General features: G+C 35.7%; 1 pseudogene; it reads right to left on the reverse strand.

Moving 5' to 3' along the window:
* Window positions 1-7,786: 7,786 nt before the first annotated feature.
* Window positions 7,787-12,029, reverse strand: LOC101404424 (nucleoside diphosphate kinase B pseudogene; annotated as a pseudogene).
* Between the last annotated feature and the right edge of the window lie 11,491 nt (window positions 12,030-23,520).

The raw sequence follows: 23,520 nt of genomic DNA on the forward strand, positions 1-23,520 counted from the left end.
CTCTTATTGCTTATGTGGTCCTTTTAGCATGACGTCATTGATACAGAGGGGAACATTATGCTGTTCTGTGGAACGTCCACATGCTCCAAATCCCCTCAAGCTATACTGTGATAGACCGTGTGTGAGAGAATTAACATAGATGAGGGACAAGCTTGTAAACGTATATGGCAAGAATCCCAGAGCAGCGTCCTTAACTGTTCTGTAGGTTTAAGAGCCTGATGAATCAGTCACTATGAGTATGTGTGTGTGTGTGTGCACTCGCACAACCCCAATATGGAAACAGATTTATTTCTAATGATTCACTTATAAGTTGGTTATTTGGGTGTTGGATTATTCCTAAAGAGAAACATATTGTATTCTTAATTAGATTGGTTACCCGGCCTATTGCAGAGCTCCATTTAGTCCTATTGGACTACAGAGTAGGGACAGTATGATAATATGATGTCAATTTTAGGTCCTGTGAAAAGACAGCCATGAAATGCAGTAGGAGAAGAAAGAAGAGCCTTCTCCTGTCTGTGGGACTTAAACACAAAACAAAACAAAACAAACTTTCCCAGCCTATTTATTGATCCTTTTGCACTTCTACTCCTTTGCCTGAAATTATGTACTAATTTCGTTACTGAAGGGTAGCACTGACTCAGCTTGGAACATGGATCTAAAGGCATCCGTATTCCAAAATTCTCTACCTCTCTTTAATTAATTTACACTAATATGTGTACCACCGTATTTGCATATAAATGTGGGAAAGCTTTAAATTGGGGTTGATGAAACACCACGTCGGTAGGCTGGCTCTGCCTGTAGGTCTGCTCCCAAGGTTGGTTCACCAAAGTTATTCTACTTTCTACAGCATCTTCTTTTCTCCATTTCTAAATACATAGATCACTCAAAAACCATAAAAGTTTATTTGGTGCCACATGTTGGCTTCTGAGGATAGAGAAAGTGGGTAGAGGTGGTTGGTTACATTTTAGGATTATCTGTAAATTGAGTTTTAGTTAAACTGAGGCCTATAAAATAAACATTATCTTCTCATTAGGCAGATATTATCATTAGAAAGCAACATTAGTTCTATTGAAGAACGCCAGATGCACTAGGTGTCCAAAGAGGAGTAGTGGGGAGCGCTGGAAGGGAAAAAGAGAGAAAGGGTACAGAGCTGCTGAGTGGGCAGGGCTCCAGGTCTCTTCCCACCACCACACCTCCCCCACCCAGTCGTATTCAGGCACTTCAATCTGAGCACTTTACTGCTGCTACACATTTGATTTTCATCTCAGACTTTATTTGAAGACAGGATTCCATTGCTCAAAGACTTTTAAGAAGAACTAGGTAAGATGATGATTAATGTCCATTCCAAATCTTAAATTCAATGGCTTGGTACTTAAAAGCTCACCACTTATAAAATTCTACCAATTTTTTGAAATATGTGAAATATTTTGTTTGTACTATAATTTTTGATGAATCTGACAGAAATTAAATAAAGTCTACAATTTTTTTTGTGAGGAAGACTAGCCCTGAGCTAACATCCAATGCCAATCCTCCTCTTTTTTACTGAGGAAGATTGGCCCTGGGCTGACATCTGTGCCCATCTTCCTCTACTTTATATGGAAGGCCGCCACAGCATGACCTGACACGCGCTGAGTGGGTGCACATCGGGATCCGAACCTGCGAACTCCGGGCCGCCAAAGCCAGGCGTGCGCACTTAACTGCTGTGCCACCGGGCTGGCCCCCATAAAATTGTTTTAAGTTTAATTATAAATAAAAACTTAATAGTTAATAATAGACAAATACATTAAACTTTAGGACAAGAAAGGTTTCTTTTTTTCTTCTAAGGTTTGGTGTTTTAAAACAGCATTGGATCTCTATTCTACCATTTCCTAGCAATGTGAACTGGATAATTGTCTTGAACTGGATTCTTCAATTTCCTCATCTGTAAAATGGAGATCATAAACATATCTACTTAGGGTTATGAAAATAAAATAGGGTATTTAAAAACTTTAGGAGAGTGACTGGAATCCACTAAGCATACAATATAAATTAGTAATTACTATTATTGCTTATATTGAAATCATCAACTCTACATTACTTGTTTGATCACTGAAAATTTGAGTAACTAATTTATGAAACGACAAAAAAGAAAGAAAGAAAAATTAGGACATTTAGAATAGTTTGAAGCAGAAACACAAAAAGGAAAACAGATGGGCAATATCTAGACAGAAAATTTTGCTCAGTATCGCTCATCTGCTACTCCTTGCCTGCATGCTTTGTAGTAATATAAATTTTCTTTTTTTTTTTGCAGTAATATAAATTTTCTTTTTTTTTTTTTTTTTGCAGTAATATAAATTTCAAACAGCAAGCACTATAATCCTCAATCTAGATTGTGTTTGCACCTCTTGGCTGCTGGCAAGGGCATGGTTGGATTCACATTTGATGATACAGCTGCATAGTCCTCAAGTTTATCCCATGAGAAGCAAAGCTGTACAAAAGATTAAAATTAGTAGGAGACAATTATTCTCCTTATCATCAATTCTAGACACATTTGGCAGCTTTTCTCTTGTAACAGAAGTACAATTCAAATAAAGGTGGTCGAGACTCTTCGATAGTGTTATTTTAGTTGAAAGCATCAAGTTCTCTTTAGTAGGCCTAACCTTCTTTGCCTAAGAAAGTGTTAAGATTAGTGTTTTTCACTTGAAAATTACATAGTTTCCTAAAAGCACCATCATTATTCATTCTCTTATTAATTTAAAGTATACTTATTCACAGCAAAAATAAATAGAAGCTTATTTGATTCAGGAGTTAGAAAAGCATGCTTTCTTCTCCTGATGGGAAAAAGTTGATATTATTTTGGTTCCTTTTAATAAATGGCCATTCACATAGGTCCAGATCAGATATCAGGTTTTTTTTTTTAAGGAAAGACTAAAATGAAGCGGCTATATTTAATAAGCATTTACTGATTTTTACAGAAATAATGATGGTAAAAGATTAAGTCTATAGATTACTAGGCCAGATGATCATTTTCTGTTTTAATTAGTCAGTTCAAGTACTTAGGAATGATTTAAAACAAGAGTGATTTTTACTCACTTTTAATCCAGAAGAGGAAAGGAGACCAAAGGCTTTTTTTTTTTTTTTTTTAAAGATTTTATTTATTTAAATTTTTCCCCCCAAAGCCCCAGTAGATAGTTGTATGTCATAGCTGCACATCCTTCTAGTTGCTGTATGTGGGACTCGGCCTCAGGATGGACGGAGAAGTGGTGCCTCGATGTGCACCCGGGATCCGAACCCGGGCCACCAGCATTGCAGCGCGCGCACTTAACCACCAAGCCACAGGGCCGGCCCCCGAAGGCTTTTTCTCTCCCTTCTCTTGGGTCATTCTTGGTGTCTGTAGGGATAGTGCACCCTCATGCCAACAACAGATCCAAACTCTCAAGGTCTTACAACAGCACATGTTTATATCTCACTTCCACCGCACGTCACTCTAAGACCCATGTCAATGGTCCTGGCTTATCTGGAAACGCATGACGGAGTGGGAGAAAACATGGCAAAGCGCGCAGAATGACAGATATTGCATTTCTTATTTCACTGGCCACAGCAAGTCACCCAGGAAGCCTGAGTTCACACGGTGGGGTGTAATCCCTCCAACTGGGAGGGTCAGAGATTACCTTTTGCAGCGCTCTTCACAGCTATAACTAAAAGATGTCTCGTCAGATCTCTGCAGGCTGCATCTGAAATGTGCAAGGAGAGAAGAATTTCAGTTGTAACCTAGGTTAGTCATTTCTCTAGTGTGAGAAGAGAGAAAAGATCAAATAAGAAGGAAAAAAGTTAAAATTGACATTTTATCCTGATTATCACCTCTAGCCATCCCCAAATTACTCTAGTTAAGAGTGTCTGGGGTTTATGTATCCTGACAAGAACTGGGTGCTTGGATTTTGTAAGGGCATTTTGCTCACTAACTTAGAATTAGGAGAGTCTGTCAAATTATTTTCTTTCTCAATAGCTCTTTTGATGTAAGTGTTCTTTCAGTTGAAAATTTCTGTAGTACTACACTAGTTATTATGAATATTCAAGTACTTTGTCATTCTTTATATATTCCTTTTTATAATTTTTGCCTTCATGTAGATCACAGAAACATTTTGATGTCAATTAAATTATGATATGATGTAAGGTAAAAGAGGTTGGTGGGACATTTGGATTCTAAAGAATGTAATTTGATACCAGATATAAATTTCAACCCTATTTTTCTCCTTCAAAGGAGTGCTGATTCATTCAAAATTCTTAAAACTCTAAGTCAAGGATAATGATGCATTTTATGTTTCATATAAGGGCTTTAAGTTTCTCGCTGCAGAAGTTATATTAAAAAAATCTGACAGGAACAAATTTCCTTTAAAATGGTAGAAACTGTTTTGTAATATGCTTTATAATTTGTATTGATAACTGCGAGTTAATTATTTTTTGAAATTTTATCATCTCTTCTGTGGTGGACTTCCCCTAACTACATATTTATTTATTTATTTATTTATTTATTTATTTATTTATTTATTTATTTATTTATTTAATTTATTTATTTTTTGTGAGGAAGATCAGCCCTGAGCTAACATCCATGCCAATGCTCCTCTTTCTGCTGAGGAAGACGGGCCCTGAGCTAACATCTATTGCCAATCCTCCTCCTTTTTTCCCTTTTTTCTCCCCAAAGCCCCAGAAGATAGTTGTATGTCATAGTTTCACATCCTTCTAGTTGCTGTATGTGGGACGCGGCCTCAGCATGGCCGGAGAGGGGGTGCGTCGGTGCGTGCCCGGGATCCGAACCCGGGCTGCCAGCAGTGGAGCCCGCGCACTTAACCGCTAAGCCTGGGGTCGGCCTCAGAACTACATGTTTAAATCTCCACTTTCTCTTCTAGTCTCTGTATAAAGGAGTGGGCTGTCCTGTCGCTTGCCCTCTTGTTCCCATATGAGGGACATGAATTAGCCCTCCTTCCTCTCAGTCTCCTCATTCTCTCTCTCCACAAGAGGAGGAGTGAATTATCTGGCTGTTAAGTGGTAGGGTAGGAACTGGGCATGAGAAACTGAGGCTTTTTCATTTTGGCTATTTGCTGGCCTGCTCAGGTTCTCCGTCCCATAAGTAAGTTCTATTTGGGTGGGGTCTGTGGGGTGGTGGTGCTTGTAATTCCCCAGAGTTGACTGTAAGTAGGTGGATAACTGTCTAACTCTGGGGGTGGGAATTGAGAAGTTCTCGTGGCTCCATGATTAAGCTACATTCTCCAACAGTACTATCATATATACTGATTTTCGATTTCTCCTCTGCCTGACTTCTCGGTCTATCTTTTAACTGATTCTGAACTCAGGCAAGGAAAAAATTGCTCTTCTTCAAACCCTAGCCATCTATCCCCCCTCTACCCACCCCCATCCCTTGGTCACTGCTATGGATTAATTGCTCTACAACACCTTGTGATTCTATCCAACATTCCTATTCCTTCTCACCAGACCGAATTGGAATTTCTGGAGGTGGGACTGGGCATCTATATTTTCAGAAAACCGCACATATTTTTTGATGTGCTCCCACATAATGAAGATATTGACTTATATCAGTTATATTTATTGCATATATTTTTCAAGTTTGCTTTTATATTTTCATTTTATGATTTATGAGATAATATACATTCAAAATTTACTAATAAAGGCTATTCATCATTTTTATCTTTTTTCATTTCTATCCTCCTCTATCCTAAGAGCTGGAAATTTTCTTGTAGATGTTTAGTGTTTGAATTTAAAGTAGGCTATTTAAAAATCACTGCAAACATGATCCATGAATGTACATATATTGTTTTTTAAGAGGCTTAAATGCACATATTTAAATTGAAACATACAGAACAGCCTTAAATTGAAACATATTTACTAAAACATGAAAATTCTCCATTAATAACACTTTTATCCTTATATGTGACCATTGGGAACAATTTGGTACATGTAGATATAGTTTTATATTCCTAATTTTAATGTAAAAATACATATTGCTTAATAACTTTTTAAACGTCAATATCTTGGTGAAATGTCCATGCTTATAGATCTACCTCATTTTGATAATGGCATAGGATTCTATGGAAAAGACAGATCCTAATTTATCTAACCCTTCCCCAGTGGATTTAGACTTGAGGTTTCCAATTATGTACCATGGCAAACATTCCTGTAATGATCATCCTTGTACCCATATCTCTTTGCTGACCTGGGCAAGTACAGGCTTTCTTCTCTGATGCTATGTATGAGCTCCTAAAAAATCCTTACATTCTTCAAGATAGCGCAAGTAAGATACCAGGACATAAAATAGGGTGTGGCAGACCACTCAATACCTATGCAGCTTTGAAACTAGAGCACCAAAAAAAACAAATTGATACTTGGGGAGATCATGTGGACCGTTCAGGCAAGAGAGCTCTGTGTTCCTGGAGGCTGCCACAGTGGAAATTAAAAATGTACAAAATCAGTAAATGGAAATGCTGATAAGAGTAGGGCTGGTGCTGAGAGAGTGCAGATGAAGAGGAGCTGTGAGCTGGGAGGATACCATGAAAGTGGTCATAGATGGCAGTGCAACCTGCCATGAGATGAGAGTGACATAAGGCTGAGGGTGAGCCACTAGGAGAAGCCTGGACTCAGGCACTGATTTTTAATTTTCTAAAAATAGAGATGAGTGGAGTCCTGACACTACCACATCAGCCCAGCTGTGGGCTTTTTCCTTTTCTGCTTAAGGTTGTATTTCCACTCATGCTTTTCCTGCTTCTTTTGCCTGGAAAAAATAATGTACAAACCTACACAACTCCTATGTGATATTTGTATCCATTCTCTTATTTATGAATCAAATATGAGTAATTCACAGTAGAAAAACATGGACTGAGGTGAAACAGACTGTGTTTATGAAGCATGTGTTTCTGCAAGTGGAATAATTGGGTCAAAGGCAATGTGTGTTTTAAATGCATGTTGTCAAATTGTTCCCCAAAAGCATGATAATAATTTATGACCAGAGAGTATGACAATGTCTGTTTTCTTGTATTTTCACCAGCACTAGATAGGATTAATCCTTACATTTTTTTTGATCTGCTTATTTTACCCAGCAGAGTGGAAACAGAGATTTCATTATTGTTTTCATTTAGATTTCTGAGATAACTAGTTGAACAATTTTTACATCTTTTTTTAAAAATGTGAATCTTTGTTCTTGTGCATTATTTGTCAATATTCTTTGTCTACTTTTATACTGTTATTTGCTTTCTTGTTAGTGGTTCATGGAAACTTTTTAGAAACAATGTATATAAACCATGTGCCCATTAAATATTTTGAAAAAAATTCCTCACAGTTTTTTGCCTATAATTTAACTTTACATGTGGTTTCTTTCCACACGAAAAGTTTAACATTTTTATGTGGTCAATTCTGCTAATTTTTCTCTTGTAGTTTTGAGCTTTATGATTTGTTTGGGAAGAACTTTCAAACCCCTATATTATTAACATTTATCCTATATATTTATTTACATTTTTGAAGTGCTTTTGTATTGTTAAAATTTGAATCCATCTGGTATTTATGTAAGGTATGCAGTCATAACCTAATTTCATTTTTTTCTCAATTGATAGTCAATAGTCATGGTGCTATCCTTTCTCCACTAATTCATGATATTTATAAATCTAAATATGTACCATTAAATTGATCTATTTCCCCATTGCTAAAGTGTTAATGTCTTCCCTGGTTCTTCTTTTTTTTTTTTGTCCCCAGTTTCCGAAGGTTTTGTTGGTAAACATGCTTTGGAAAAGGATGACCAATCCTATTGCGTAAGCGAGTGGAACGGAGAGCGGTGTCCAAGGACACATCGAGTGGTGCCCGAGGAGACTGCTGCTTTGTCCATCTCTTTTACTCGGATCTGGTCGTAAGCACAAGAGATGTAGTTAACCAATTCTTCAGGTTTAGACCGTAGGCTGATTTCTTCTTCAGGACTTTCTACTGAATCACTTGCCATGAATCATGTTCCTGCCAACTTGAATGCAGAAGTCCCCGAGAATGGTGCCTGGCTTAGAATCTGCTGGATTGTCTTCCCAACCATAGTCACCCTGTCTTCACCACATCCAGTACCTCTCCGACCATGGCCACAACCAGCCCTGAGTTCACGTACTTCACCAGGAAGTTCTTGCCAGGAAGAATGGGCAGTCTTTCAGGTCAATATAGCACTGCTCCAGTGCTCCTCAGAGACCCAGAGGAACATTGTGGTCATGAGATGGAATCCCTTTTGCTTGAAGACCTTGATGATCTCACCCACCAGACCTCAGTGCATTCCGTCCGGCTTGGTGGTGATGAAGGTCTGCTGGGTGTTGTCTATAGTCCCAGAGCTGTGGAGGCCAGATGAAAACTGTGCTGCTGTGCCAGAGCCGAAATCTGGAATCTTTTCTCTTTTTTAATCAAAATTTTGTTTTGGCTATTTGTAAGCTTTTCTTTTTCTTTTTTCTCTAAAAGAACTTTAGAGTGACAAAGATGATCTCCTTGATGAAACTTTAGTCAAGCTCTTCTGAACCCTCTTCTACTAGGCCTCCACCTCGGGCTTCCATCCCCAACCCTGCAGAGTCCAGTTTTAGCAAGAATCCTGCTAAACTAGTTTAGAGAATATCCTCCTACTCTTAATATCTGATCACCCACAATATCTGATCAAATTTGTCATCCTCCCCACTCCCCACCCTCCGTACCTGATCACTATAACCTGCCTTCAGCAAGAATCCTGTTAAGTCTATTCAGCAAGAATCTCCCTACACTTGATGTGTCCTCTTAGTAATTTTCCATCTCTGACTCCCCTGCACCCACCCAATCTCTTCCTTGCCTACAAATCTACTTGTTTTGTATTCAGAGTTTGGTTGATCTCTTTTCCCTGTTGCAAACCTCTCATTGCAATATTCCCTCTTGAATAAAGTCTCACTTATCACCTTTGAGATGTGTCAGAGTAATTTTTTCTTTAACAAAGTTTGGCTTGTCAGATTTCATAAATCTTCTAGGATTTTAATTGGTATTGATTAACTTGGAGAAGAATTGATATATTTAACATTTCATTCTCTCATCAAGAAACATGGTCTATTTCTCTATTTCAATAGGTCTTGAAGTCTTGTTTTTTCTTTTTTAAATGCCTGTTAGAAGACTTTTGTTTTATCTTTTATATGTCTAGCATCTCTATACAAACGTACACAAGTGTGTAGTTTTAAGCTTTAGTAACATGAGAAGTGTTACAAACTTACGAAACACATTATTTAAACATTTAATTACATATTTATTTCTTTACATTTATTTAGTTTTGAGAATTTGAATACTAAATTTTTAATCCTTTTTAGTCAATGTTTGCCACTTTCAATCAGAAAGGCTAAAACAAAATTAAAAATTTATGATTTATAAAATTAGAAAGATATACAGGAAATGTAAGTAAATAAACTTGCAAATGATTTTTTTGGTTGGATAGGTTTGCAAAATTTATACTTCTGAAGTTATCAAAGCTTAAAACTGCACCAAGACATTTGAGACACATTGTCTATTGATTTAATATAATTTGTACCAGATGTCATTTAATGTAAATTCCTTACAAAAAGGACCTTTCATTGTAGCTGGAAGGGAAAAGCTTTTACTGGCATTTTTTCTTGAAAACAAAGCAAAAATTAAAAAAAAAATATTTCTATTAATTTTATCAAAATAAGGGATATCATTTTAACCGCTCTTATTTTTGGCATACCTAAAGAATGAATTAAGAGTTTTTGCTGTAAAATTTTCTGGCAAAATTGTATAAAAACATGATATGAAATAATTTGTTTCACATTTGACTTTTGCACCAGGGTCCTAAAACAGATCATTTTTGCTAAAGTATGAAAGCTCTATTTGCTAAAAATTTTGATCTTAAAACCATTCTTTGATCGTAAAACCAGTTCTTGTTTAAAGTATTCTTCTTATTACTATGCTTCTTCATTTTCTCTTCTTTAATTGCGGACTGGACTAATTTAAAATGGTCTGGTCTGTGACTTGTGTAGCTCCCCAAATCACTTTCTTTTTTTTTTTTTGTGAGGAAGATCAGCCCTGAGCTAACATCCATGCTAATCCTCCTCTTTTTGCTGAGGAAGACTGGCTCTGCGCTAACATCTATTGCCAATCCTCCTCCTTTTTTTTCCCCCAAAGCCGCAGTAGGTAGTTGTATGTCATAGTTGCACAACCTTCTAGTTGCTGTATGTGGGACGCGGCCTCAGCATGGCCGGACAAGCGGTGCATCGGTGTGCGCCCGGGATCTGAACCCGGGCCACCAGTAGCAGAGCGTGTGCACTTAACTGCTAAGCCATGGGGCTGGCTCCCCCAAATTACTTTCATTGACTTCATGCAGTGTTACAATTTTTACATGATTTTCATTTTCATATTACAATTGACTTGCGTTATATTTTTATTGTATTATTCGAAGTAATAACTGATAATAAGAGATTGACAAATAATTTAGTGTGACATGCGGGGATAGGTATTTCACTTATGTTCAGGAACTAATTTTAAAATCAAGCTATTGTCATAATTACTTAATAATGACTTTATTTTTCTCTACCTAACCTCACAGCTGTGGGCACTCAGAAAACTTCTCAGACAATCATCATACCCTTTTATCATGCAAATATTGTTATCTTATGTATTTTCCGTCAACTTCCATTTTTGGTAAGTTATGTATTAGATCTCCTTGCATGTCAGAACCTATGGATATACCTTATTCTTTTACCTTGTATGTATGCTTCTTAGGTTTATCTAGTCCTCTGTTGGTGGAAATTTGGGAAACTTCTGATTTTTCAATAGTACAATAAAAATCTTGCATCCCCTTTTTAAGTGATATGAGACTACTTCTCTAGAATAGATATGAAGTAGCCTTGCTGGGTTGAGATAATAGGTATTTTATATTTTAATATATTTTATCAGTTTGTGCTTCCCAATGTATTGGCCAATTACACACTTTCCCGGACAGTGTATGAGCACCCCACATCCTGCTTTGTCCAACCCTTGAATGTTTCAACTTCTTATTTTTTTGCCAACCTAATGGATGAAAACTGGCATTTCATTGTTGTCTTAATTTGTGTTTTCCTACTAACCAGGTTGAGTGCCTTTTTGTGTGTGTATTGCGGTTCACGTTTCCTCTTTTGTGAATATCCTCAACATATTCTTGCCCACTTTTCTGTTGAATTGTTCGTCTTTCTCTTGTTGATTTTATGAGTATTTTATAAATTCTAGGTACTAAACTTTATCTCATATATGTTACACATTTTCTACCTCACTTTTGCTTATCTGATGATTTTATTTATTTTAATGTTGACACTGTTTATGGCTTTTGAATTTTAGAATGTTAAGAAGGCCTCCTATCTTTGACTATATTTCCTTCTAATGTTTTAATGATTTTATTGTTAATAGTTTTAACACTTAGTTTCTTAATCCACTAAAAATTTGATTTTGTGAAAAGTGTGAAGCAAGGAAATCCTGTGGGCTCTCCCTTTAAAGTGTGTCTAGAATCTGTCACTTCTCTTCACCTCTGCTACTCCTCTGGTTCAAGCCACCATCACACGTTCTGGATTTCTGCAGTAGCCTGCTAACTGATCATCTTCTCTACCTACACTTGCTTGTGACAGGCTATTTTCAACACAGAAACCAGAAACATCTTTTCAAAATGTAAACTAGCAATAGCTACCCTTTCACTCAGAGTAAAACCAATGTCCTTAAAATGGCTAAAATGACCTGGCCCCATCACGCCTGACCTGTCTCTCATCACTTTGCCTTCTGCTTCCTCTTTCCCTCACCATCTTCAAGTATGCATTGGCTTCAGTTTGTACACCACCCCAGATCCGTGCATGTGCCCTGCTTTCTCCCTAGAGTAGTGGCTTGCACTGTCTAATAGCCCTAGAGCCAGGTTGCTGCTGTGACAGCTGCTTCTGCTTTAGATTGATGTCCCCCTGCTATGCCAGCTGCTCCTGATTCCTCTTTAATGTATGGGAACAATCTCCCTCTCACCTCTTGTTCTGAGGTTCCATATTGCCATTGGCCTTCAAGACATAGTCAGCGACTCTCCATTTTACTAAGCACCCATCCACGTGCAACTTGGTAGTGTAAGGGGCTAATTCCTAAATGGTGAACTTTGACACAGGAGGATGGGAGTGAGTGGATAAATTCTTCCCCCTTCTCCCTCCTTTTGGAGGTAGAGTAGCTTCGTGTGATCTCTCTGAAAATGTCTTGCATGACTCACCAATCAGTTTACCATAAAGCTGTGTCCAGAACAACAACATTCCGCCTTTTTTGTTCCATCTCATCACCTGCTTTACTCCATTTTTCCGCTGTTCTGCTTCCCTGGGATTGCACTTCCCAATAAAATGTTGGCAAAAATATGTTTCCTTCAGAGTCTGTTTTTTCTAAAGACACAGGAATAAAACAAGTCTCTCTTCAAATGTCACATTTTCACTGAAGCCTACCCCAGACACTCACTTCCATCCCCTATCCCCCATCTCCTTGACCATTGCATTTATTATCTAATGTATAATTTACTTAATCATTATGGTTATTATTTTTATCTGCTCTCTTTCCCCAGAATAAAAGCTTTAAGGCTATAGAGAAACAGAGATCTTTGTTTTGTTGACAGCTGTATCCTCAGCATTCAAAACAACGCCTGGAACATAGTAGGCCCTCAATAAATAGCAGTTGAATGAACTAAGAGTGGGTGCTGGCATTAATGCTATTGACTGAGTATTACCACCGTTGCCACTACAATAAATTTGCACTTGTCTCTGCTTCTTTATATTATTAGTTGCAGGTTAGAAGGCCCACTGCGGGGAGAGCACCTGGGTGGCAATGCTTAACACTCTTGCTGTCATTAGCTTCCAAGAAAGCTTTTCGTCTTCTTATTGAGCAACAAGGCCCCTCCTACAGAGAATCAAATAATGGTTGGGTTCCCAAAAGGACAAGCCAGAAAAAAGAAAAAAGATAAATGGTCCTTATAGGATTGCATTAGATTTATAAATTAATTTGGAGGGACTCTTTATAATATTGAATGTTCTTATCCAAGAGTATGGTAAAACCTTCTATTTATTTAGGTCTCCTTTTTAACTTATCCAGATTTTTGGAAATATTGTTTTACATATCAGTCTTATGCATTTCTTGCTATATTTATTTCTAGATAGAATTTTGAAAAACTTGTATGAATGTTTCCATTTTCTAATTGACTGCTTTTGATATATATCACAAATATTGTTTTCTATTTCTACTGTAATTTTGCATATATCTTCTTTGCTGTACTCGTTTGTCATTTTTAAAAATAGTTTGTCATTTTTTACATTTAATCAAATTATTCAGAATTTTATGTATGGTGTTTAGTGAAGATCTAACTAAATTTTATTTCTTCCAAATGTTCAATTATCTAAGCCTTTATAGTTGAATATTTCTTTTTTTCTCCTCATTAATTTATGGTGCATATGAGCACATGCTAAGTTATTTTGTATGCATACATATGTTTCTAGGCTAGCAATGTCTTCTTATTATGCCCTTTCCACCCATTCCTCAACTGCACAGAGAAATCTATTCCCTTGACTGTGTGGTCTGTTCGGGGACTGACTATGAAATGCCTTCAGAAGAACTAAAAATAACCAACTATCTGGACATCTCCAATGGCAATTACCTCAATATATCCAACCCACACCTGGCGGACTTCCTCCATTTCCTATGTCAGTTGTTAGCCCTGCCAGACAGCCAGTTGCTCCAACTTGAAACTTTAGAGTAATCCTTAAATCCTCATATCCGGTTAGTGAGCAAGTCTTGTTAATTCACTCTCTCAAACATCTCCAAAATATTTTCTCTCCTTCCTACTGACACTGCATCCATTTGAGTCCTGTGCTCTGTCAGATCCCAGCTTAAGTGTCACCTCCTCAGAGAGGGTTTCCTAACACTCTATTTAAAGAAACCTTCACCTTACAGTTACTGCTATATCACATATCTGTTTCTTTCATAAGTGTTATAACAGTTTGTAACGACTCAGTTAAAATTTTTTACTAATTTATTATTTGTTTCTCCACCAGAACATAAGTGCTATGATAGCAGGGCCGTATCTATCTTGTTTCCTGTAGTAGCCACAGTGTCTAGTTTCCAGCTCATAGCAGACACTCTATCATGATTTGTTACAGGAATGAATGAATGACACAATGCCCTCTTATTAGGTTCATTTGCTTCCATTTTCCTTACTTCTCTTTTCCAACCAACTCTCTACACTGATAGAACTGTTTGTCAAAAACAGAGATCTTATCATGTTACTTTCCACCTTAAAAACTTTCAGTGCCTTCTTAAGTACAAGATAGACATCAATTTCCTTAGCCTATAAAAAGTGGTAGAACTACTTTTAATCTACTTTAAATGAGGTTTTGAGTAGACTTGAATATACAATATTAGGTCAAAATCTTAAAGTTCATATTTGGTCTTAAATTCAGCATTTTAAAAACCTGATTCTCTATAGAGATTTTGAGTAAAAAAACTCCATGAATTTGTCTGGATTGTACTTATCTTTTCTTCATAGATGTTTTTGACTTAATTTTTTCTCATATATTAAATTCTATTTTTTCTATTTGCCATATGTTTCTTTTATTTTTCTATTTTTTATTTCAGTTGTTAAATCCTAACAGTTAAACACTATCCTTTTCTAGGTAGAGCTATAGAAATTCTACAGAAAATAATTGTATTTTGTGATTAGCCTGTGGGGTTGGTTTCTCTCAGGTCATTCTCTCTTCTACAGACCATACATTTGTGTGCAGCAATTATCCAGAAACTTACATTTTAATATCTTTTCCTCTTTAAATAGAAATAATTTAAAAATCATACATAATTGACATTAAAATTATGTATTGGCCATGTAATTCATTTTTAATAGCTTTCTATATTATATTGGCCCTATAATATATTAGGAATTTTTTAAACTGCTAAATTTACTTCCATAGAGATTAATGATATGATTTAATCAATTCCTTCTAATGTGAAATGTAAAAGAATATTTCTAAGTTTTTACTCTTTTTAGAATGTTTTAATAACGTTATCTTGAATTATACTTTGTTTCTTTCAGGTCTATGCTGTTTTTATTTATACATTTTTCTTTTTAAGTTAATATTTTAAATTATATGGACAAGAGACTCCTTTTTTTTGGAAATTTCCTACCTTGTAAATCAATTCTTTAATTTCTGAACTTTAGTGCTACTTTCTAGTATAAAATGTTCCCACATATATTGCCAATTCAATATTTTGTGATTAATTACTTAGATAATATATTTTGGTAAATAAGTGCCCAGCTTATTAACAAATAGTGCTATGACTTCCCCATTATCTATAATGTCAATAATAAATTAAATAAATAATCTGACATAATTTTATAGGTTTGTAAAACATATTAATTGAGTTAACCACTATTATTTTTCCTGTTCTTGCTCTTCTAATATTTTCTTAAAGTACAGCTTGTGAGGACCCGTTAAGTATAATTTGAAAAAAATTTAAAACACTGATCCATTTCAAAGGCCACATTATTAATATGTAGAGTAATAGAATAATCTCAGGCTATGATCCTCAAAATTATTCTAGTTCATTATGTTTCTTAAATCGTTAGGATGAAATATCATTATTTGCATCTAGTCTTTTTTTATTATATAAAAAGTGTAACTTTGGGGGGCCGGCCCTGTGGCTAGTGGATAAGTCCTGCATGCTCTGCTTTGATGGCCTGGGTTCACAGGTTCAGATCCCAGGCACGGACCTACACCACTCGTCGGCCATGCTGTGGTGGTGACCCACATACAAAATAGAGGAAGACTGGCACAGATGTTTTCTCAGGGTTAATCTTCTTCAAGCAAAAAAACAAAACAAAAGAGGCAGATTGGCAACAGATATTAGCTCAGAGCTAATCTTCCTCACCAAAAACAAACAAGAAAAAAGTAATTTTGAGACTTTTACTTTCAAACAAGAGGGACTAATTGGTACTGATTTTTGTAGACATAAACAACTAGAACACTGCGGAAAATGTAAAAATGCTGGTTTAAGATATTGGATAATAGGCAGTACAAATCTGTATGTGCTGAGAAAAGAGAAACACACTAGATGGTTCCAGTGATTGACTCAGCTTTCTGTCCAGAGACAGTTTATGAGCAGGGAGAGAAAACTCAAGGAGAGCACAGCAGTCCCATTAAACTGCAGAGATAGAGATCAGAGTTTGGGAGGTAACTTAAAGTTGTGAAGCAGAGTCCTATTATTGTATTTTGACTGAATATCAAACTTCTCATGAAAAGTTGAAACTCTATGAAACCATGCAAAGAATTATGAGAAAGTTGAAGTTGAATGTACAGGACTGGGAGGCATGTCATTTGCAGCCAGCTACAGTGCAGAGATAGTATTTAACAGTTCTACAATTCAGTACAGACCCCAGAGGAGTCATGCCTTAAGAGGAGAGCTAAACCAGACCTGGAGGGAAGGCTCCTCCAGTTATACCCCAAGAAAGCTTAAGAACTAACACTGAAAGGATCATGCTAATCCACAAAACACTTGATCTCAACCAAACAGTCAAGTGATTAATCCACAAAACAAAAAGGATCATTCTTCCAAGAAAGATAACAAAGTCCAGACACTCAACAACATAATACTTCATCACTTTAACAGTCAATCACTAATTACTAGACACACAAAGAAGCAGAAATGTATGACCCATAATCAGAAAAAATGTCAATAGAAACAGAACCAGGAAAGAAAGAGATGTTTGAATAAGCAGATAAGAACTTCAAAACACCCGTTGTAAATATTTTCAGAGTTAAAATTGAACACAAAAGGAAGAGAAAAGGAAACCATAAAAATTAAAACTAATAGAATTTCTAGATTGAAAAAAAACATAAAATATTTACTAGATGGGCTTGAAAGTAGATTAGGTGCTGCAGAAGAAAAGATAAATACACATAGTGGTAGAGACTGAATGTTTATGTCATCCCCAAATTCATGTGATGAAACCTATTCCCTGATGTGATGGTATTTGGAGGTGGTGCCTGTGGGAGGTGATTAGGGTCATGAAGGTAAAGTTTTCATGATTGGGACTAGTGGCCTTATAAAAGAGACCCTAGAGAGTTTCCTTGCCTATTTGCCACGTGGTCTATGAACCAGGAATTGGACTCTCACCAGACACTGTATCTGCCAGCACCTTGATCTTGGATTTTCCAGTTTCCAGAAAGGACTGTGAGAAATAAATTTCTGTTGTTTATAAGCCACCCAATCTATGGTAATTTGGTATAGCAGCCCAAACAAATTAAGACACATAGATACAGCAATAAAAAGTAGACAAATTGAAGAACAGAGATAAAAATTTTTTTTTAAATGAATAGAATGATAACTGATCTCAGAAATAGAGGACTGTTGAAGAAATTACTTAAATTTTCCCCAATTTTAAGAAAACTCTAAGCTCACAGTTCCAAGAAGCTCAATGATCCCTAAGTAAGATAAACATTGAAGAAATCCATACAAAGGCACATAATAATAATATTTACGCAAATCAGGTATACACAATAATCTGAAAATCAGCCAGAATAAAAATAGAGAAACAAAGATAAGACTAACCGCAGACTTCTCATCAGAAATTATGCGATCCAGAAGACCATGAAATATCTTTAAAATGCTAAAAAGAAAAAGACCTGCCAAGTTAGATTTCTATATGTAGAATAAAGGCTAAGTAAAAACTCTTTTAGCAGACACAAGCAGAGATAATTTCTCACCAAAAGAAAATTTATTATTATAGAAAATAAGAACTATTGTGGGGATTCTAACACAGAAGAATAATATATAACAATAACAGTAAAAGGGCAGAAAGGGAAAATGAAAGTATACAGTTTTAATATTCTTGCATTATATATGAAGTAATATAAGTGTGATGGTATGATAAGTTAAAGTTGCATATTGTATGCCATATATATACAATATATGTATATATGTATACTATTGTTTATAATAATGTAAGTTATGATGTATAATATGTTATTTACATCAATGTATATGTACAAGACAAATATGTATATATTATATATAATATATGTACAATAGTGCAGATAAAAATAGAATACTAAAAATAATTTTCAAAAACAAAACAGAAAAAGAAAAAAAAGAATAAAGAACAGATGAAGAAAATAGAAAACATATAAAAAGCTGGTACATTTGACTCAATCATATCAATAATTATATCAAGTGTGAAGTGTCTAAACCAGAACTGTGTGATAGAACTTTCAGTTACAAAAGAAATGTCCCTTCTCCATGTATAGTCTAAACTGTCCACACGTGGATTTGAAGACTTGAACTGTGGCTAGGGTGACTGAAGACTTGAATTCTTTATTTGATTCGATTTTAATTTATTTAAATTTAAATTTAAATAGCCATATGTGGCTAGTGGTTACTGCACTAGACAATGTAGATCTAAATGCCCCAGTAAGAAGGCAAAAGTTATCAGTCTAGATGAAAAAGCAAGATTCAATTATATATTGGCTACAAGAGACACCTTTATACGTAAACACTCAGACTGAAAAGTAAAGGATGGAAAAAATATGCCAAGAAAACATTAATTATCAGAAATATGGAGTAGATATATGAATAACAGGAAAATGGATTTTAGCAGAAAAATAATAATAGAGATAAAGAGAGACATTTCATAGCGATAAAAGATTAGATTTTGAAGACGACATAACAATACCAATGTGTATACACTGATAATAGAACTTCGTGTTACATGAAGCAAAGTCTTACAGGATTGTGATGGTTTTAAAATACACCCACAAATTTTTTGATACTCCATCCTTCAAAAGGTGGAGGCTAATTCCCCAGCCCTTGAGCATGATCTATACTTATTAACCTGCTTTTATTGAATAAAAGTTTACAAAAGAGATGATGTGTGACTTCTGTGATTAGATCATAAACGACATTGTAGATTCTTCCTTTTTCTCCTTCTCAGATCACAAGCTTTAGGGGAAGCCAACTGTCATATCACAAGCAGCCCTATGGTGAAGCACATGTGGCAAAGAGCTGAAGCCTCCTGACAACAGCCATCTTAGAAGTGGATCCTCCAGCCCAATTCTAGCCTGCAGGTGATGATAGCCCTGACTAATGTCTTGACTGCAACCTTACAAGAGACTCACCCAAATGAAGAAAACCACCCAAATAAACTGTTCTGAATTCCTGATCCATAATAACTTTGAGATAATAAATGTTTACTATTTTAAGCTTCTAAATGTGGGAATAATTTGTTATGAAGTGATAGATAACCAACATAAGGCCTGAAAGTTGAAATAAAACTATCAACAATTATAGTTGGAGATTTCAACAGTTATCTCTTAGTAATTGATAGAACAAATAAACAGCAAATGAATAAGTATAAAGAACAACACTATCAACCAACTTGACTTAATTAACCTTTATGTAACACTCCACCCAAGGACAGCAGAATATCATTGTTTTCAATTGAATATGGAATATTCACTAAGATAGACCATGTGTTAGAATAAAAAACAAATCGCAAATCTCAATAAATTTAAAAGTTTTGAAATAATATGAAATATATTCTCTGACAATAAGAGAATTAAACTAGAAATCAATAACAATAAGATACCTAGTAAGACCTCAAAAAATTGGATATTAACAATTATCTTACTCCATTTGGGCTGCTATAACAAAATACCACAGACTGGCTTATAAAGAATAGATATTTATTTCTCACAGTTTTAGAGATTGAGAAGCACAAGATCAAGGTGCCAGCACGTTTGGTGTCTGGTGAAGACCCACTTCCTGGTCTTTTTGCTGTGCCCTCCCATGGTGGAAGTGGGTGAGGGAGCTCTCTGAAGTCTCTTTTATAAGAGCACTAATCCCCTTCACGAGGCTCCATCCTCATGGCCTAATCACCTCCCAAAGGCCCCATCTCCCAATATCATCACATAGGCCTTTAGAATTTCATCATATGAATCTTGAGGAGACACAAACATTGAGACCATGGTAACAACATACTTCAAAATAACATGTGTCAAAGAAGAAATCACTAAAGAAATTTTAAAAAGATTTGAATTCAATTAAAAAAATTTTAAATTCCAAATTTGTGAGATGCAGCTAAGGCTCTATGTAGAGAAAATTCAGGGCTTTAATAACTATATAATAACTATTAATATAAAACTTATATAAGCTATATAAGAAGAAAGGTCTACAATCAATAATCTAAGCTTCCACTATAAGAAGTTAAAAAGAGTGAAGTAAACCTAAAATAAGTAGAAGAAAGGAAATTTTAAATATACAAGGCAAAATCAACAAAACAGAAAATGGACAAACAATAGAGGAAAATCAGTGAAATAAAAGCTGATTCTTTGAAAGAATGAATAAAATTGACAAGCTTTTATAAAAATACTTGATATAAAAAAATAGAGGAGACACAAATTGCCAATATTAGGAAAAAGGGGTCATCACTACAGATCCTACAGACATTAAAAGGATAATAAAGAAATATTGTGAATAACTTTATGCCAGTAAATTTCACAACTTAGACAAATAGATAAATTCCTTAAAAGATACAAATTACCAAAACTGATAGAAAGAAAAATAGAAAATCTGAATCATTCTATATCTACTTAAAAGATAGAATTTGTGATTAAAGAAACTTTCCAAAAGAAAAAAACCTGCAGGCCCAGATGGTTTCATTAGTGAGTTCTATCAAACATTTAGAGAATAAATTGCACAAATTCTACACAAACTCTTTCAGGAAGGACTATATTCCAGCTAATTACATAAGGCCAGCATCATTCTGATACCAAAACCAAATTATTACGAGAAAAACTACTATAGCCTAATATCCCTCATGAACATAGACATAAAAATACTTAATTAAGTATTAGCAAAGCTAAGCCAGCAACGTATAAAAAGGATAATATCATGACAAATTGGGACTTTTATGCCAGGACTGTGAGTTTGATTAACATTGAAAAATTGGTTACGGTAATTTACCATATTAACCAAAGAAAAATTTATGTTTATCTAAATAGATGCAGAAAAAACACTGCCCAAATTTAATACTCTTTTATCACAAAAACTCTCAGAAAGGAATTTCCTCAACTTTATAACAAACACCTATTGAAAACCATCATCACCATAATGGTGAATGAATGACTGCTTTCCCCTCCAATCAGAAACAAGGCAAAATGTCCACTCTCACCACTTATATTCAACTCTTTACTGGAGGTCAAAGCCAGTGCAACATGGCAAGAAAAAAAAATAAAAGGCATACAGTGAAAAAAAGAAGTTAAACTGTCTTTGTTTGTAGATGACATGATCCTGCACACGAGGTATACTAAGGAATCTACATATAAGCTACTTGAGGTGATTTTAACAACTTTGTAGAATCCAACGTATATAACCAAAATCACTTGTATTGCTATTATCATAAAAAACTAAATTTAAAAATACCATTTACAATAACATCCAAAAACATGAAACATTTAGAGGTAAATTTTAGGAAGTATGTTGAAGACATATGCATTGAAAACCACAAAGCACCACTTAGAATATTAAAGATATAAATGAATGGAGACATGTTATATTCATGGATTGGAAGGCACACTATTGCTAAAATATCAATTCTCCAAAAATTAATCTATAGATTCAACCCAATTGCAATCAAACTCCCGACTACATTATTTTTTTGGTAGAAATTAACAAGCCCCAGGGGTCCGGCCCGTAGCACAAGCGGTTAAGTGCGCGCGCTCCACTGCGGCGGCCCGGGGTTCGCCGGTTCGGATCCCGGGCGCGCACCGATGCACCGCTTGGCAAGCCATGCTGTGGCGACATCCCATGTAAAGTGGAGGAAGATGGGCATGGATGTTAGCCCAGGGCCAGTCTTCCTCAGCAAAAAAAGAGGAGGATTGGAGGATGTTAGCAGACGGCTGATCTCCTCACCAAAAAAAAAGAAAAGAAATTGACAAGCTGATTTTTAAAATTGTATGGAAATGCAAAGGACATAAAATAGTCAAAAGAGTTTTGTTTTGTAAAACAAATTGTAGGGTTTATATTACCTAACTTTGAGGCTACAGTAATAAAGACTGTGATACTGGCATAAAGATATATATATGTCGATGAAAAGAGAGTCCAAAAATAGACCCACATATGACCATCTGACTTCTGAAACAAGGGCCATGGAGATCAGATAGGGAAATGACATCTTTCTCAGCAAACGAGGATGAGATTAATGGAAAAAAGAAAGCTGTTAACTAAGCCCTTTACATCACAGCAAACACCAAAATTTGCTGAAGTAAATCATAAACCCAAATGTAGTAGCCAAGCCTATAAAATCTCTAGGAAAAAATAGAGAAGAAAATGTTCACAACTTCAGGATAAGCAAAGATTTCTGCAACAGGGCACAAAAAGTGTTAAGCATAAATGAAAACTTTTAATAAATTGAACTTAATCAGAATTAAACACCTCTGTTCTAAAGTAGTTGTTGGTTCACAAACTGGTCCCTATACACAGAGGGCAAGGAGAGACTGAAGAAAGAGGCAGACCACTCCAGACTGGTAGGTGGCAGGTTTAGTAAGCAAGGGAGCTTATTTACTTATGAGGCTTGTCTTGGGTGGTTGCAAGACGAGTAGATCTCTGCACGCCCACCCCCCGCCCCCTGCCAGAATCTTAAAAGTTTATATAGAGGCCTTAACTGGGTTCAGTCATGTATTCTGTCCAGATGGTCTCAATAACATCTTACTCTTTCAAGGCCACGTCCTTGAGGCGGCCTTCTAGTGCGGGGAAGGCAGGCAGAACACACATTCCAAGGACAGGGAAGGGGCGACGAGCCTCGACTTGCTCAGGCCCAGCTCATGGGTCAACCAGTGGTCACGTCGTCTTGATGCCATCCTCCAACAGCAGTCAAGAAATTGAAAAGTCAAGCCACAGACTGAGAACAATGTGCACTATATTAAGTATATTTGACAAAGGACTTTTCTTCAAAATATATATTTAAATCTTACAACTTAATAATAATATGACAAAACAATTAGGAAAAATGAGCAACATATCTGAACAGACATTTCACAAAAGAAGTAACCAGAAATGCCCAGTAAGCCAAAGATGTGGAGCATCTGGAACTCGCATATATTCTTGGAGGAATTTAAAATGATATAACCATATTGCAGAACAGTTTCATAGTTTCTTATAATTATATACCCACCAAACAACCCAATAATATTGCTCTTTTGAATTGAGGAACATAAACATATGTCCATACAAACACTGTATTCAAATATTAACAGCAATTTTATTCTTAAGAGCTCAAAATTGGAACAATGCAGATGTACTTCAACAGGTAAATGTACAAACAAATTGTGATGTATCAATAAAATAGAATACTACTCAGCAATGAAAAAGAATGCACTGCTGATATAAAGCAACAACATGGCTGTATTTTCAAAACATGGTGCTGAGTAAAAGAAGCCAAACTCAAAAGACTATTATTTTATTATTCCA

The sequence above is a fragment of the Ceratotherium simum genome, chromosome 19, assembly GCF_057802395.1.
Source record: "Ceratotherium simum simum isolate JZ-2026a chromosome 19, ASM5780239v1, whole genome shotgun sequence".
Lineage (NCBI taxonomy): Eukaryota > Metazoa > Chordata > Mammalia > Perissodactyla > Rhinocerotidae > Ceratotherium > Ceratotherium simum.